Genomic DNA, 18,372 nt, shown 5'->3' with positions numbered 1-18,372 from the left:
TCGCCCACCGGACGGACAATCCAGTCGTGACCCTCTCGGACTAACGCCGGGAACCAGTCACGGGTGGACCTTTCGGTCTCACCGCGATCGAGCCAATCAGCCCCCGCGTGGGATAGGGTTGCTCGCCAAATTCGACCTACCTAAGTACCCACGCGGAGGGTAGACCGGGCGATCGCACCTCGCCGCAGGTCGACTTCGGACACGGGCCACTTAAGCGACCCGTTCCGTACTATCAGAATAACCGAGCGGTGTTATCGTCGACCTCGACGGTTCGATTAATTATCGGGCGTATTCAGCCCACTACCAACCCTTTACGTGAAGCAAGATGAGGATTCAATGGGAGAAATGACGAAGCGAAGCGGGAAACAGTTCAACAATAAAGCACATTTATTCGCGGCACACGGGAAGCACACAAATTCAATTCCACCAAAAGCACATAGAAAAAACACAATGCAATTTACACAAAAAGCAAATGTAAAAGTGAAAACACAATGCAGAGCTAATACCGACTACCGAGCACACGGCAACACTTATACAATTCTACTTCACAGACGGCGCCGACAACACATACCCAAAACCAAGGAAAAGAATACCCCCAAGAATGAGGCGGGCCTGAGGCCGAGACCGGGTCGCGCCTACCCGTCTGGTGATGAGACGCGGAGCGGCGATGGCGCCCCAACCCCGCGGGCCTCGCGGGCAGTGTCTGGTAGGGGGTGGGAAAGGGGCCCCCTTGGTCGCACTATCTCAGCGCGGGGGGAAACAGGAGGGGGTTGCTGATGCTCGGGGTATAGAGGATCTTTATTATCCCTGGTGTGCGTCTCCACCTCGGCCAGGTCGCGCTGTCGGCCTCCCTCGGGTGCAGCTTCCTGCACGACGCGAGCACCCCCTCGTCTGGTGTCGCCGCCTTTCCACAGCTCCGTCCCCTCCGTCCCGCACACGACGAGCAGCTCCACCGCCCGCGAAGTCTTGACCCTCTGCTTCCGACTCTCCTACTCTCCGCCTCTGGACTCTCCGACTCTCGACTCTCCTGACTCTGCTCTTCTCCGCCTCTCGACTCCCCGACTCTCCACCTCTGGACTCTCCGACTCTCGACTCTCTCTCCGACCCTGGACTCTCCGACCGACTCCACTCTGGACTCTTCTTTGGACTCTCCTCTTCTGACTGACGAACACGGTCCTTTTATCCCCCCGTAGCTTCGCCTTTGACCCCCTCCCTTTGACATTTCACCTCGCTCCCCATTGGCCCGAGAAAAAGTGGGCGTGAAGGCTTTTTGATCCACAAATTTGCATATATCGATCGTCCTGGAGGCGGGGCCAAATCGCCCCTCGCTCACCGATTGGACGGCAAAAAGTGGGCGTGTGTCGTTTTTGATCCGTTTTTGAAGCACAAAATCCGTGATTTTGTACACGCTGTTCGACGCGCGCCCTGCACGAGTCCAACACCGGTACCCACAGCGGGGCAAGAACGGTGGCGATGCTACGGTTGCGAGGTGTGACGTGAAGGTCGTGGCGGTTGTGGTGAAGCGGCGTTGTGGTTGGTGGTTGATGTTGTGATTGTGGTGGTAATCATGGCGGTTGGTCCAAATTAAAGATAGTGAAAGAAAAACGGCTATCCTGAAGAGTCGCAGCATGCATAAATGACATGTATTCCCACTAGACAACGGGTTTGGGCCTAACTACACATATACTTGCCGAGATACCTCACCAAAGGGACCTGAATGGTGGTTTGCGAATTTGGTAACCACAACACTACCCTCCCCTTTTTACAGACTCGTCCCGAGTCGTCAAATTTTCGTGTGCCATCATGTGTAGTTTTCCCCGAGTACATTTTACCTACGGATCCCTGAGTGCGACATTCATGGTATTCGTGTCCCCAAAATAAATAACCTGAGGGCTGCGTAACTATCTAAACAAACTCACTCACACGGACGACTTAAATAAAATTGCCGGCGCTAGACAGACATGCCGGGGGGCGCACTCATATGTACAGTACATCTTAACCTTAACTTACAAATTTTACACTAAACCCTGGCCCAGGATCATTGAACTCTGCAAAAAGAAAGCAGTTAGCAGGGAGCCAGGCTGCCCGCATGCAGTCTCTGGCTCAAACAATGCAGGTGACAGGGAACGTGGCTGGCTGCTCACACGCAGTCCAAGGCCTTCCCTTTTGAACTGAACGCAGTGAACCACAACGGTGCATGGGCTGCACAACGCAGTCTCCGTGCCAGCTCAAGTGGCACACGCAATGAGCACAACGAATGGATGCATGAACACAAACACGGTGCACGGGCCGCCACTGCAGGCCCGTGTTGTAGCTGCCAACAGGGCAGTTCTTGCAGCTTGCAAACTGTTGCCTTGATCCTGGCGCACATGGCAATGAACAGGGGGGTGGGGCAAAGCAAAAATTGAACGGGGCTGGTGAACAGGGGCAGTGGGCATGGCATGGCAAAGGCAGCAGGCAAACACAGCCCGCAGAAGAAGGCCGCTGCAGGCAAACACAGCCCGCAGAAGAAGACCGTTGCAGGCAAACACAGCCGGCAGATGAACTGGCCGGCACAGGCCTTGAAGTACAGCAGCTGCAGACGACGTGGCCGGCACAGGCCTTGAAGCAAAACACGGCCAGCCGATGGCACAGGCCTTGCAGCAAAACAACAGCTGCCGATGAAGTTGGCCGGCCTCCGCCTTGAAGCAAAACACGGCCAGCCGATGAAGTTGGCCAGCTTTTGCCGTTCAGTGGAGGTTGGTGGAGGGAGTGCGGTGGTGCTGGCCACTTGGACGGCGGGCTCGGACCTACCTACCTGTCTCCCTCCCAACCTATCGCCTTTGCCTGTCGCTGTACATACCCACTCCCTTAATTTGTGAAAAACCAATTTAGCCCCCACTTATTTTTTGTTGTTTTTATTTTTACTCCCCCACTATAAATCGTCCCCTAACCCCCTTTATCGTCCTTGTTCGGCTAACCTATCCTGTCACCTAGCCTACTCCCAAACCCTACGTTCCCTTCCCGGAGGGGAATAAGGGAGAGCTAACATCCTGTGCCGAGGCCCAACTCAAGCCTCAGAATGGCCTCCCCAGAGTTCGGCGATCTAACCCAAAGTGGGTCCAGCGGCCCACAACGACAGCGAGGGATGGATGGTGCGGAGGGGTACATCTCCTAATCTACCCTATCCATTTAACAGTTAAACTACCCCGGGGCTTTCAACAAGCGCTTCTCGCTTAAACTATTGGTTCTATAAACCCAGATTCCCGTCGCCTGTGTTGGTGTCCTCACAATTTTGGGCCTCGCCCCCCAATTTTCTCTCCGTGCCCTCACACGGTCTCCTGGCTGGGACACGTGGCTCCCTTTGGCAGGCACGACCCTCTGCCGAATCTCCCGCTATGGCACCCCCGGGCACTACACTGCCTCCGAGCCTACCAGCTCCCTAACACCGGGGAGTGCCCCCCATGGCACCTCCCCTGAAACGCACACGTGGCAGGCCGGCCTCCCGGGCCCCTTTCCGAGGGTCACCCGTGCCCACAACACTGCCCACGCGGCTAATGGCGCCCCGGGCCCCCGCACCAAGCAGGCGCACCCGTGCCCACTACTCTATCCCGGCCCCCCATGGGCTTTGGCCTACCGCGGCCGACTAGCCTGGTGCCCGGGGTACCCACTCAGCGAGACTCACCTTTCGCAGCCACGCTCCCAACCCGTCAACAGGGCTCCTGCACCCCTCCAAATGGGTTCCGAGCCTACATTCCCACCAACAGCAAAACGACCTCCATTTTTCAATTTGACTAACCCAGCTAACTCACTTTACTCTGACCCCGGGGTCCCTTGGGCGGGAGTCACTCCTCCCCCCAATCACTCATCGCACCATGCATTCCCCATTCACCCCATACACACAGACCCGCTGGCCTCACTCACTCACCAAGCACATGCTTCCACTTCACTCACCAACTCTTCAACACACACACACCGCTGAACTCTGCCATCCTTCTAACTACATCCCCTAACTAACTCGTGCTCCCACGTCGTCCCTTAAACTATAGCACGTTCCTTTTAACCTACGTAGCTAAGCTACGTCCCCACCACACATTTACTGTCTGTCACTGTCTCCAAATCATCAAAAATCATTTCCCATTTTCCCATCCTAAATCTGGCTACAATCCCTCTAACTAATCCATTCCACGGACTCCATGAGGACTTACCCCTGCCCCATGAAGTCGGTCTAACTAAGCTAACCCTTCCCCCTAACTAGTTTCCATCCTGTGCCCAGGGTAAGGGGGTCTTCCACCCCTCGCCCAGGAATCCTGTGCACCCGAAAGTGAGGCTTGCCCTTTTTTTTTTTTTTTTTTTTTTCATGCGCAGCACCTGCGCGGCAACTCAGAGCTCGCGCACTTTGCACCTGCCCGTGACGTCATGCAGCTGCACGTGTACCTCGTCCCTCCTTGGACGGTACCATCCGGCAGAGATACCCCTCCTGCCGGATTCCAACCACACGTGCAGCCATGACGTCACCGTGCGCAAAAAAAACCACAAGCCCCACGTCTCGAGGGGTTCCCCACGCGAACACATGTGCTTTGCCCGTTGGAGCTTAACACACACGATCGCGTGGAGAACCCGTCCGGTCCAAATCCATTTACCTGCATAAACTTTGTCCGTCCGCGGGATCGGCAAATCCACCGCTGGCGTTTCCGGACCGGGACTTCACTCTCGCAAGCGAGCACGTGGTGGTCTCGTGCGTTGCACAGCACGAACCGCGTGCTCACTGCTGGGTGAACCCGGCACGGTCCCCGAAATAGCTACAGCCGCTACTCGGCTTTCTCTCCTCTGTCGCCGTCTCCGTCTCCATTCAACCCACGCACACCTGCGTGTTACGACGCACACAGTCCACTCCATCACATTCACACGGGGAGACGCGGCTGCGTGCTCCCGCATGCCAACCGACATCTCCCTTACATACCGCTCTCTCACACACACGGTCTCCCTTGCACACAGCGACCTTGCACACGGCCGTCCACTCACGCGTGCGGGGGCACTCACCCGCGGTGCCTCACTCGCACTCCGTGCCTCATCCACACACGCGGGGGCACTCAACCGCAGTGCCTCATCCACACTCCGTGCCTCATCCACACACGGCGTGCTGGGAAGCACATACTCCGGCACCATCGCCACCACACCACTCACACACGGGGTCGCTTCCACACACGGGGACGCACTCACACCTTGCACCACACACACAGGGACAACCACACTGGGGATTCGTGTCCCCACAAGGGTCTCCGGGGCCTCCATACCCCCCAAGCTCTCCGTGCACCCGTCCACAGCACTCGTCCCCTCAACCTCGCAAAGCACGACCGAACTCACCTGGTCGTGACTCACCTCAAGGGGGCAGACTCCCTCCCCTCGTTCCTGGAGGAGGCCATCCAGCTGCTCGCACCGGGTCCCCACACGCTCCGCGAGCTCACCCCCATTATCCTCCACTCCCTCCGTGTGTGTGTGCACGTCACTTACCCCGTCTTCATCGTGTAGTCTCTCCTCTATCGTTCCCTTCCCGGCTACCGTCACTGCCAACTCTTCACCCTTTACCTCCCTTGTCTCCACTATTATTTCCGTTGTCACGGCCTTCATGCCCGCCTGCAGGCATCGGCCCATGTTCTGCGTCTCAACCCGCAGCTTTTTCATTTCTTCCTTCATTTGCTGTGTATTCGCATCCATCTTTTCGTTCATGCTTTTTATTCCGTTTATTATTTCCGCTTTCATTTGTGCCAGCATGGTGAATAGCTGGGCCATGTCGGATGCACTCAAGTGAGCCGTTTCGGCAGGGGTTGGGGAAGGGTCTTGGTGGAGAGGGGGGAAGGTGTCATACACCGCGGCCGCTGCCGCACCCACCTCGGGCCCTGGGTTCAGTTGGGCGAGTCCGTGTTCCTGCACAATCAACATTTCCTGCTCGGGGATTCCATCCTGGACCATGGATCCTACACATTCTACATCCATTTCTAATACCCCCAGCTCCCGCTCGCCTTGAGACGCCATCTTGCTTCTCGTGAAGGGTTAATTTGCTCGCTCGTAATTTGGAGGGAATCGGGGGTCGCTTCTCTCACCCCTGGACCGATTCCCGTGAATTTAGCCGGAGACAGGAGAGCCCGTTTTCCTGTTCTCCGATACCAGTGCCGCGAGGAGGGCGATGAGTTTATATCGCACGACCTGACACCAGTGTTGCGGATTCGCGCCCGCCGGCGTGCGACGGCCACGTAACTCGAATCGCGGCACGTCGCCCACCGGACGGACAATCCAGTCGTGACCCTCTCGGACTAACGCCGGGAACCAGTCACGGGTGGACCTTTCGGTCTCACCGCGATCGAGCCAATCAGCCCCCGCGTGGGATAGGGTTGCTCGCCAAATTCGACCTACCTAAGTACCCACGCGGAGGGTAGACCGGGCGATCGCACCTCGCCGCAGGTCGACTTCGGACACGGGCCACTTAAGGGACCCGTTCCGTACTATCAGAATAACCGAGCGGTGTTATCGTCGACCTCGACGGTTCGATTAATTATCGGGCGTATTCAGCCCACTACCAACCCTTTACGTGAAGCAAGATGAGGATTCAATGGGAGAAATGACGAAGCGAAGCGGGAAACAGTTCAACAATAAAGCACATTTATTCGCGGCACACGGGAAGCACACAAATTCAATTCCACCAAAAGCACATAGAAAAAACACAATGCAATTTACACAAAAAGCAAATGTAAAAGTGAAAACACAATGCAGAGCTAATACCGACTACCGAGCACACGGCAACACTTGTACAATTCTACTTCACAGACGGCGCCGACAACACATACCCAAAACCAAGGAAAAGAATACCCCCAAGAATGAGGCGGGCCTGAGGCCGAGACCGGGTCGCGCCTACCCGTCTGGTGATGAGACGCGGAGCGGCGATGGCGCCCCAACGCCGCGGGCCTCGCGGGCAGTGTCTGGTAGGGGGTGGGAAAGGGGCCCCCTTGGTCGCACTATCTCAGCGCGGGGGGAAACAGGAGGGGGTTGCTGATGCTCGGGGTATAGAGGATCTTTATTATCCCTGGTGTGCGTCTCCACCTCGGCCAGGTCGCGCTGTCGGCCTCCCTCGGGTGCAGCTTCCTGCACGACGCGAGCACCCCCTCGTCTGGTGTCGCCGCCTTTCCACAGCTCCGTCCCCTCCGTCCCGCACACGACGAGCAGCTCCACCGCCCGCGAAGTCTTGACCCTCTGCTTCCGACTCTCCTACTCTCCGCCTCTGGACTCTCCGACTCTCGACTCTCCTGACTCTGCTCTTCTCCGCCTCTCGACTCCCCGACTCTCCACCTCTGGACTCTCCGACTCTCGACTCTCTTTCTCTCCGACCCTGGACTCTCCGACCGACTCCACTCTGGACTCTTCTTTGGACTCTCCTCTTCTGACTGACGAACACGGTCCTTTTATCCCCCCGTAGCTTCGCCTTTGACCCCCTCCCTTTGACCTTTCACCTCGCTCCCCATTGGCCCGAGAAAAAGTGGGCGTGAAGGCTTTTTGATCCACAAATTTGCATATATCGATCGTCCTGGAGGCGGGGCCAAATCGCCCCTCGCTCACCGATTGGACGGCAAAAAGTGGGCGTGTGTCGTTTTTGATCCGTTTTTGAAGCACAAAATCCGTGATTTTGTACACGCTGTTCGACGCGCGCCCTGCACGAGTCCAACACCGGTACCCACAGCGGGGCAAGAACGGTGGCGATGCTACGGTTGCGAGGTGTGACGTGAAGGTCGTGGCGGTTGTGGTGAAGCGGCGTTGTGGTTGGTGGTTGATGTTGTGATTGTGGTGGTAATCATGGCGGTTGGTCCAAATTAAAGATAGTAAAAGAAAAACGGCTATCCTGAAGAGTCGCAGCACGCATAAATGACATGTATTCCCACTAGACAACGGGTTTGGGCCTAACTACACATATACTTGCCGAGATACCTCACCTAAGGGACCTGAATGGTGGTTTGCGAATTTGGTAACCACAACAATATTTATGGTCGCGGTGACCCAAATCAATCAAAAAACATTGTATATACTCTACTTCCAGGTATACCCCTAAAATCCCATTTGGCTGCCAGACTAATACCCGTTCACGCAAAACACCCACTTGCACTGGTCTGCACTGTACCATGCCTGCGAGAAGCGCCACACCTCACAGGCCACGATGAGCACCAAGTGTCATGCACATGCATGTGAGAGCACCTGATGGGATATTAAGCAATGTGTGGATGGAGGAAACGTGGAAAGGAATTCCGCATGGCCGAACAGCTGTGGGATTGAAGGTAAGACCGATGGGGTGAAGAGGGGACTGTTGAAAGGATGTTTGATGGAGGGGAGATTATTGGTGGACCGTTGAAATGGGCCTATGGCGTTAACGGAGGGATGATTGAAAGTGACATATGGATTGAATAGAATGATGGTGTGAAGGAGGAAAGACTGAAAGTAACAGAGAGGGAGGAGGGAGACATTACACTGGAAAAATACAGCCAAGCCAACACATGCCACCGGAAAAACAGCCCTTTGACAAGGGACCAAGGACTATCTGTACAACGACTAATGAAATAACTGATCCTCGGATCACCTCCATGTATGCTCTCCCCTGGGGTAAGTTTTCCAAAACCATAACAATAAATAAATATATATATATATATATATATATATATATATATATATATATATATATATATATATATATATATATATATATATATATATATATATATATATATATATATATATATATATATATATATTAGCTCTCCCAAACCACTGACTCTCACTGACTGATATTAAAGATCGGTATCTTCCGGGTGACATAGAAAGCTTAAATTTTGCATGCCAATGGACATCGAATTGGGTACACCGGGAAAAAAGCACACAATCGTTAGACAACATCGATAAATGAAAATATAAATAAATAGAAAAAAAAATACAGTTGAGTGACCCGAGACAATGGGGAAGCACGGTTCGTGTGTGTGTGTGTGTGTGTGTGTGTGTGTGTGTGTGTGTGTGTGTGTGTGTGTGTGTGTGTGTGTGTGTGTGTGTGTGTGTGTGTGTGTGTGTGTGTGTGTGTGTGTGTGTGTATTCTGACATGTCAAATGGGTTAACCCAGATTTTCATTGTCATCAACATGCTGTAAACATCATACGTATCAAACACTAATCATAGTTATAGGGTAAGCTTCTCATCAGACATTGGTTGGCAGTTATCCATGTCTGCCATTTTCTGAAAATATCAAACAGTCCGAGACAGATAACTTGCCACCAGCTTCCACCGTTGGGTAGCATTCATCTTTCTGCTTTTTAGCAGCGTGTCACGTAGCGAACGCTGCTCATAGAGAGCTCGGCATTGTTGTTGTTGTTCTTCTTCTTCTTCTTCTTGTTCTTCTTCTCGTGAAGACAAAACCTTTATATTAGGACTCGGCTCCTTTATATACAAGATCAGGATCTCCTTAAATACTGAGCACATGTACACATCCTTGCATTAAGGGTGCCTTTTGAGAGCGTCTATCATGAACTTTTAAATATTGTGACGTCCACGGGACTTGAACAGTCCCGCTAACGTAGAATGAGCCGAAACGATGGAGGCGGTTTATCCTTTACAACCCAAAGATGGCGGTTCTAATCGCTCTACCGCAAACGGGACGAGGAAGGTGGCACGAGTCGCTTTTCACTGAGTTAATAACGTTTATTTCTCTAACCAGAAATAATAAGACTCGGCAAGAGGAGGGATCCGGGGCGATTCGACGGGATGGTGGTGTGGGTTCGGGCGTGGGGAAAACACAAACAATTCTAATGGATATACAAATCTCAAACCCTCTAAGGTGCCAGGTACACACACACACACACACACACACACACACACACACACACACACACACACACACACACACACACACACACACACACACACACACACACACAAAACGTAGCTGGTCCTGGTGGTCAGGCTGGCCCGTGGTGTAGATGCAACAGTCCCTGGATTGGCGTCGGACGAGCTGGCGTTGTGCTCGTCAGGGGCAGGAGACACCGTGGTGCTGTCGACCTCCTGGTGTCGGTCCAAGTCCGCTCACAGCCGCCAGGACTTGTAGCATATTCGCCTACTGGAATGCTTGAGCAATTGCTTGTCTTTCACTAAGCTCAGATTTACTTGGGCTTCAGCGGGAGGGTGAGAGGGGATTATACGTTCGTTATTATTATTGCCAAATGACACGACAATTATTCTTGTTGTTAATATTATTCATATTAATTAATATATACTTTGTTAAAATGTTGTTATTCTCTTTGGTATTTATTTTTTTAATTAGAATGCCGTGCCATGGAAAGACCTATTAAGCTGCTCTATACACCGTAACACGGCATGCATTTAAAACATGGGAATTCTTCTGGTTTTTTTATGGTCAATTGGCCAAATCAACTCAGGAGATCATGATGATCATTTTGGTGTTTCACATTCCATATCAGAAAGCTCTAGTAGAACTCCACAAAAAACGTCACACACACACACACACACACACACACACACACCATCCATTTATAGTAGATTTTAATTTTTAAGGAGCACCCCCTTCACAAGGCCAAAGGCCACTCTTGGTGGGGGCTACACAAGGTAAGCTGGAGAGAGAAGAAATAAGAAGAAATTTAAGTTTCCTCTTGCATTGCGGGAGGTTATAGGATGCTGAAGCCTATTGTGCTTCCCTGTTTCTTTGTTTGAGTGCAGTAAGTGTCTTGTCAATATTCAACCTCTTCACATTGGTTTGTCATCTTGTGATAAATAATATTCTCATTCTTACAAAAGGAAAGTTTTGACTATTAGTTGACCCAAATTGTAAAACTTACTGATATAAATTTGCAAACCACAAGGTGCTTGAACTTCACAAACATGTTGTGATTCTGTAACTTAGTGAAATAAAAAAATATACAGTATGTATTTATATAAATATGATTTTTATTTTTATTTTTTAAAATCAGGTTTGATAGTTTCATTATAAACCATGTAACTGTAGATTCACAAAACCTCTAACAGCTGGACTGATTAAAAATAATGAAGTGGAATGTTCACACTTGTTTATAGATATCGATCCTACATCAGGATATCTTGATTATAAGATGACATTGATATGAGAAATGCTACATTTGAGGTATTAAGCATGAAGACACACATCATTTATGCATATTCAAGCACCCTTGGAAGTTTTTTTTAAATTAATTTTTTTCCAAAGTCACCTATGATGTCATAAAAAATTACACTCGTTCCCCGTGAGGATTACTTGCTATGTGCCAAGTTTCAATTTTTTCCTTGGTGCGGTTTCAGATACAGAGGTCCAAAGTTTTTCCGTTTTCCAATATGGCTGCCACACCTCATGACCAATGACGTCATAATTATTATTAAACCATCCTACACGAGTCGTCGCATCAATGGTGAAAATTTTGTCTCAATCCGACGAGCGGTTACGGAGAAAAACATGAACGTTCTGTGCGTCTAAACAAACAGACAGACACCCAAATGCAATAACTTCTCCTTTGGCAAGGGTAATGATGCTATCGAAAGCAAAACCGTAACTGCACACCTGAATGGCGATCCGCGATGCTGATTGGCTGAGAGTGATGTGACAATTATGTGTGATGTGGTGACCGCATCACTCCGAATGTAGTGCGTGCTCGCCACACGTGCCAAATTCAAACAAATCCAGAAATAAGGCTTGTGGAAAAGTTCCCGAGATGGGATCGTTTCTTATGGAAGTTGTGTTTTGAGTTGAGAATGACCAATTTAATGCTCCACATAAATGATATTTTCGTTTGCAAGTGGCACGTGATGAACGCTTTCAATGGGATAGATTACGGCTTAAAAGGCAAGACTTGAATCCCATTGAGAATATGTTTAGAGACTTGAAGGTTACTGTTTACCGACGCTCCCCATCCAACTTAACGGAGCTTGAACAAACCTGGAAGGAAGAACCGGAGAAAATGCCCAAATCCAGATGTGCATAGCTGATACAGGCATACCCAAGAAGATTCAAAGCTGTAATTGCTGCCAAAGGCTCTTCGACGAAGTATTGACTCAGGGGGTTGAATACTTATGTAAACTAGAGGGGGAGTGCAAAACCTCCGCCGCCAATACTGCTGGGTCACTCAAGTGAACCTTATATCTTATTCATTAAATATGGTCACGTGCTGACAGAGTTATAGTTCTTTTCTCCATTTTTTTTTTGGGGGGGGGGTTGGAAATCACTTAAAACATGTAGAAAGGCAAAAAAAAAGAAATCGAAATTTTGTTGAAAAAAAAGTTGCAAAAATATTTTTTCCCTCTAAATTTTTTTTTGGGGGGGGGGTTGGAAATCACTTAAAACATGTAGGAATGCAAAAAAAAAAATTTTCTCTAAATTTTTTTTTTGGCAGGGGGGGGGGTTGGAAATCACAACATGTACAAATGCAAAAAAAAAAAAATTTTCTCTAACAATTTTTTTTGGGGGGGGTAACAATTTTTGGGGGGGGGAGGTTGGAAATCACTTAAAACATGTAGAAATGCAAAAAAAAACATTTTTCTTTAACAATTTTTTTTGGGGGGACCAAGTCCAAAATCTAATGGCATAATCCTTGGACGATACTTAACCAAGCTGAGAGAGAGACAGACAGACAGACAGACAGACAGACAGAGAGACATAACCCCCTTCACCTTTGGTGTCGGAGGTAATTAGATATTTCAGCTTTTCATTTTCAATAAATTTGTAAAAACTTCTAAAAACACATTTTCACTTTGTCATTGTTGGATATTTTGTGTCGATTGGTGATAACAAATTTAATACAATCCATTTTAAATTCAGCCTGTAACAACAAAATGTGACAAAAGTCGAGGAGTGTGAATACTTTCTGACTTTTTGAAACCCTGGGCTCAACCCTGGCTGAGTCGTACCAAAGACTTTTTGAAATGGCACGTGCTGCTTCCTTGCTTGACATTCAGTGTTTAAAAGGATAGAGCACAGACAATCCCCAGAAGTTGGCATCCATGGGGAGGAGGAATTCCTCCTGAGGAAATGCCCCGCTGAGCGTCGTGAGAAAAGCAGCTCCATTGTTGTGACGTCGATGGTACCCAGGGTACCCCGGAAAGTGATGGCACTTCCCCCAAGCTCAGTGGCTGTGTTGTGTGTGTGCGTGTGTGCGTGCGTGCTTGAGGGCACGCGTGTGTTTGTGTGTCAGCTCCATTCCGAGCCTTAAACCTTGTATTAAAACAAACAAACAATTGCCACTGATGCTCAAATTTAACAAATTGACAACTTTCACCATGTATGACATGACTGTTTCTAACTCGTCAGCACTTAAATCTTGGAAGAAAGTGTGTTTGCATGTGTACGTGTACACGCATTGTCTTTTACTTCAAAACTGCTTGAAACGGCACAAAATCTACAGTTGTGCAAAATCTTATTTCTTTCAACATCTTGTAACAACAGCTTCAGCTGACAGTACTAATCCATTCTTGCCATAAACTTTATCTCACTTAACATCCACATACTTTGACACGTACAGGTAGGGAATTTGGAAAGGGTACCAGTGGCACACAGTGGTCGACTCTTTTGAAGGCCCTGTCACACCTTGACGATTTAGCCAGCGTATGCCTGACGTATGCAAAATTTTGCTAAAACGCTGGCACACGTCGAATACGTTATGGGTAAGTTTGCATACGTTAAGAGCATGCTGGAATACGTCTTTGTACGCTGTCTTACGTCGTAGTACTTTGAGGTGTTAGACAAATTTTCCGTGCTTGAAATTTTTCGACATATGCCAGCGTATGACTCACACATTCCGCATAATGCTGGCCATAAGTTGTAGGCACGTTACGTGATCATTGACACACGTCGACACACGTTACTTGTAAGTTACTCATCAGTCAAAACACGTCGAGGTAATGTTTTGCGTACCCGAAACTTATTTATAACCTATGAGTAACATGTTGTAGGCACGTTACGCGATCGTTGACACACGTCGACCACACGTTACTTGTAGGTTACTCATAAGTCGAAACTCATCAAGGTAATGGTTAGCGTCAATGTTCCAGACTCCCTGTTTTTTTTTTTTTCTTCGGTATGACTGTGATGTTGACACTTCGATTTCTTGTGCGGTTATAATATAATATAATTAATAGGCTGCCGCTCAACGATTTAAATCATAACCACACTAGAAATGGAAGTGTCAACATCACCGTCATACCGAAGAAAAATAAATAAATAAATAAACGGAGTCTGGAACATTGACGCTAACCATTACGTCGACGTGTTTCGACTTATGAGTAACGGACAAGTAACGTGTGTCAACGATCGCGTAGCGTGCCTACAACTTATGGCCAGCGTTATGCGGAACGTGTGTCATACGTCGAGTATGTTGTGAAATTTTCAACATGCTGAAAATTTCACGGCGTATGACGACGTATGCCAGAAAACTACGACGTATGCCAGCGTGCTCTTAACGTATACAAAACTTACCCATAACGTATTCGATGTCTGCCAGCTTGGTTCGGCAAATTTTTTCATACGTCGGATAAACGCTGGCTAAAACGTCAAGGTGTGACAGCGGCTTCACACTTCGATGTCCAGTGCGGTTATGATTTGAATCGTAGAGCCGCAGCCTATTAATAGGCTATGCCATGTGATCGTCGGCAAAACGCTGCCGCGCGCTATGCATAAGTTAGACTATCGTTGGGCATAGGTTGTGAACGTTGACAACACGCTCAGCATTCATTGGTATAAGTTATCTATATGTGATTGAAACGTTCTGTGTACGTTACTAATACGTTATGCATACGTCCAACATGTTATTATACGCCCACAAATTAAAAAAAACATCAATAGTTCAGCGTACGCCAGCGTTTTACAAACATTTTGATACGTTGCCATACTCCGGCTAAAATGTCAAGGTGTGACAGGGCCTTGAGCGATACTGTGGGATCTTAAATGTCCGTGATGTAAATACAAATGTGACAGCTGGCTTCACGTCTCCATTGAGGACGATGAAGCGACAACATTTGAAAAATCTTCCCGTCCTGCAAAGAAAACCAAACGCGCACCGAGGAAAGTCGATTAAAGATGATGAATCGCTGCGTTGCATACCTGGCAACCAGCAACAAACACAACAACCGAGGAACAAAAACATAAAGCCGACGTTGCATTCAAACAACACTTGAAATGGAAATGAAATTCCGTCAAATATTACTTTCACTTGAAAAACTGTTTGGAAATAAAAGTGTCCTGTGGAGGAGACGATTTACCGTTGCCAACAAAAGGCAGTGGTGACTGTGCCCTCCATTAAAGGTGGTGGCCGTCTGTTTACCCACACTTGTTGAACAGCAAGCACATCGTCGGCTGTTTTTGTTGAGGTACAAAACAGTAATTTGGGGGCTGATAATTAATAAACTAGATAAGCTCAATGCTAAGATGAGCTCACCACCTCTGCACCATCCTGTCGGATATCTGGGTCATGTTTATGGGGTATATTTCACGAGTCGTGAACACCAAAGGCGATAGCCTTTGCCAAGGACAAACATGCTTTCCCATTTTCATCAGGATTACACAAGGCCAAGCAAGAAATGCAACTCCACCCAATTTATTAGTCTGTGATGCTCTCTCAAGTGTCCATTCCTTCGTGTCGTGTAATGGGATCTTTAACGTCCTTGTGCATTTGTAAAAACAGGACAACATAAACCTGTGAAGTTAGCAGCCATATGGTTGCATTTACACAAGTGAAGTGAATGAAGCCTTTTCTCAATTTTATGATCAAGCTACTCACTGTGTCAAGAGGCTGTTGTCCGTCTCATTGTTTATGCACCATGATCAAACACTCGAGATGGAACTGGTAGAGTGGACTTGTAAAACATAATTTTATGCAGATGTCAGAAGAGCAAAAATAATTGGAATATTGAGCCTAAATTTAGGGAAGGGGTGGGAGAAAGAATACGAGGTGGATGGGGGTGGATCGGGAGGGGAGAAGTGAAGATTAACCCAGGAGTGCACCACGACAACGATGGACCAGTTCAAACGGCTTCTTTTCCTTATTTGAGGTCGTACAGGATCGTACAACGACTACTTACACTGCGGTGACTATGGACCCATCGTATATTAATTTCCACCAGTAAGAGCAAGTTGCACAGGATTCCAAACGGGGCAGGGAAGGAGGAGGTAAAATGTCATCGAGCCGGCAAGCTGGGAGCAACAATTCACATTTATTGCCACATCTGATGCAATTTTAATGCTCTAATGGCGGCGAGGTGCTCCATTTGAAGCTGTTTGTTCGATATGTGTCGCTTTTTGATACCGAGGGTGCGTAATCAATACTTGTATTGGTGTCAAAGCCAGTGACAAATTGCATATTAATCGTAGGACTCTGCATACGAAATATAAACCTGACTTGAATGCAGGTGGTTAGATTCCTGACAAATAATTCACTTTTGAATGTGACATGGAAGGGTCGGGGCATCTAACTTACGACACTCGATTGCCCAGAGCACCGTTATTTCTCGTTTGAACATCAATTTGATGAATAAATGCAAGTTTTTATTGAGATGTTGACCTACCATATGTTACAATCATGTAGTACAGCAAATTTTGTGCCATTTGGCCCAGGGGTATGGAACTGTACAAACAAAAAAAAGAGCATGACACAGGACACGGGGAACAACGACTCGCTCTTATAAATATAGACGCTGGCTTTTTTGAGGATTCCAGATATATTGAATGAATGGTATTTGTTTTTTTTTGTACACCTTGTCGAGGCTCGTATGAGAGCGAACACACAATGCATAGCAAGGGGGGCATGAGATGAGGGGTGGGAGAGGGAAGGACAAAACATTGGGGAACAGAGACATGAGATCTGTGGAAGGGAGAGGGAGGGGGTGGGGAACATGGGGTATACAAGATGGACATTACAGGGACTTTCAGGAATGTGAAATCAGGGAATTTTAAGGAGGTGTGTTTTTGGGGTGGATTAACGGTGGTAGAAAAGATCGTGGATTTGGATAGGGGATGATAGGTGATGGTGAACAGCTGTTTTGAAGGCCTGGAGGGAAGAATGGGATTGAATAGTGAGGGAGTTTATTCCAAAGGCAGGAAAAAAGAGGAATGAAAGAGTGACGGTGAGCAGTAATTCGTGATTTTGGTAGTTTTACCGGAATGGGGTTGTTGGTGGACCTTGAGCACCCTGTGGAAATATGGTGGGCACAAATCACAGACACAGTAGGGGGGGGCAGACTGGAGAGGAGACGGTAGAAGACAGAAAGCACACGACCTGTCTGCGGTGAGAGACTGAGAGGCCCAAAGACTCAACCTCATCGTGGGAGATGCCAATGATCCGAAATGCCCTGCTTTCCACAGCGTGAAGCTGAGAAAAGTGAGAGGCAGGAACACCAGCCCAGAGGGGAGAGCAGTACTCCATCAGGCTGCGGACGAAAGCTTTGTATATGGTCAGGAGCTCAGGTGGGCCGAGGAAGGACTTTGCACGACGGAGGATTCCCAGTCGGCGACTGGCTTTGGAGGCGAGGTTTGAAATGTGGATTTCCCAGGAAAGATCATGGCAGATAGTGAGACCCAGAAGCTTGAAAGAAAGGACTTCTTCCAGAGGATTGTTGAGAGTGTGAGATTTGTCCAGATTGAAAGACATGTTCCATGTGTTGGACCAGTTTATGATTTTACCCAGATCTGCAGAGAGCGAAGAAGCTGCTGCTTGCCGGTCTGATGGATGACAGATGGTACGGCAGAGGGTGGAGTCATCAGCAAAGAGAAAGAGGATTTTCCAGGGTCGGAGAGATCATTGATGAAAACCAGAAACAGAACAGGGCCCACAACGCTACCTTGAGGAACTCCAGCCTGGACAGGAAGAGGGGATCAAAACTCCATTTCGGGCCACACGTTGACTGCGACAGGAGAGGAAGTCTGTGAGCCATGAGTGGAGATGGCCTTGGTAACCATAGGAAGAGAGTTTGGTGAGTAGTGCAGGGTGCCAGACCATGTCAAAAGCACGTGATATGTCCAGGGATACGGCTCTAATTTCCTGTCAGGCATTGAGGACCTCCATCCATTGATGGGAGAGCAGAAGCAACATATCCAGGGTAGAGTGACCTGGTCTGAAACCAAATTGATGATCGGAAATCAAGCCATTGGAGAAGAGGAAGGATTTAATGTCTGAAGCGACGATGGATTCGACAACCTTGTTAATGATTGGGAGAAGGCTGATTGGTCTGTAGTTGCAGGGATCTGTTTTTGCACCTTTTTATGCAGAGTGGTAATGTTTGCTGATTTCCAAGCAGATGGCAGATGACCTTGAGCAAATGAGAGGGTGAATAGAAGAGAGAGAGGGTGAGCAAGAGTGGAGA

At 48.7% G+C, this 18,372-nt stretch overlaps 1 protein-coding gene across 3 annotated transcripts in view; it reads left to right on the top strand.

Annotated features, from left to right (window-relative positions):
* Nucleotides 1-18,372, top strand: part of SLC71A1 (solute carrier family 71 member 1) — a 108,644-nt gene that overhangs the window by 80,120 nt on the left and 10,152 nt on the right. The window lies entirely within an intron of this gene.

Source organism: Eptatretus burgeri, chromosome 2, assembly GCF_056783735.1.
Source record: "Eptatretus burgeri isolate ZD-2024b chromosome 2, Ebu_testis_v1, whole genome shotgun sequence".
Lineage (NCBI taxonomy): Eukaryota > Metazoa > Chordata > Myxini > Myxiniformes > Myxinidae > Eptatretus > Eptatretus burgeri.
This window is presented reverse-complemented; position numbering and strand designations above follow the sequence as displayed.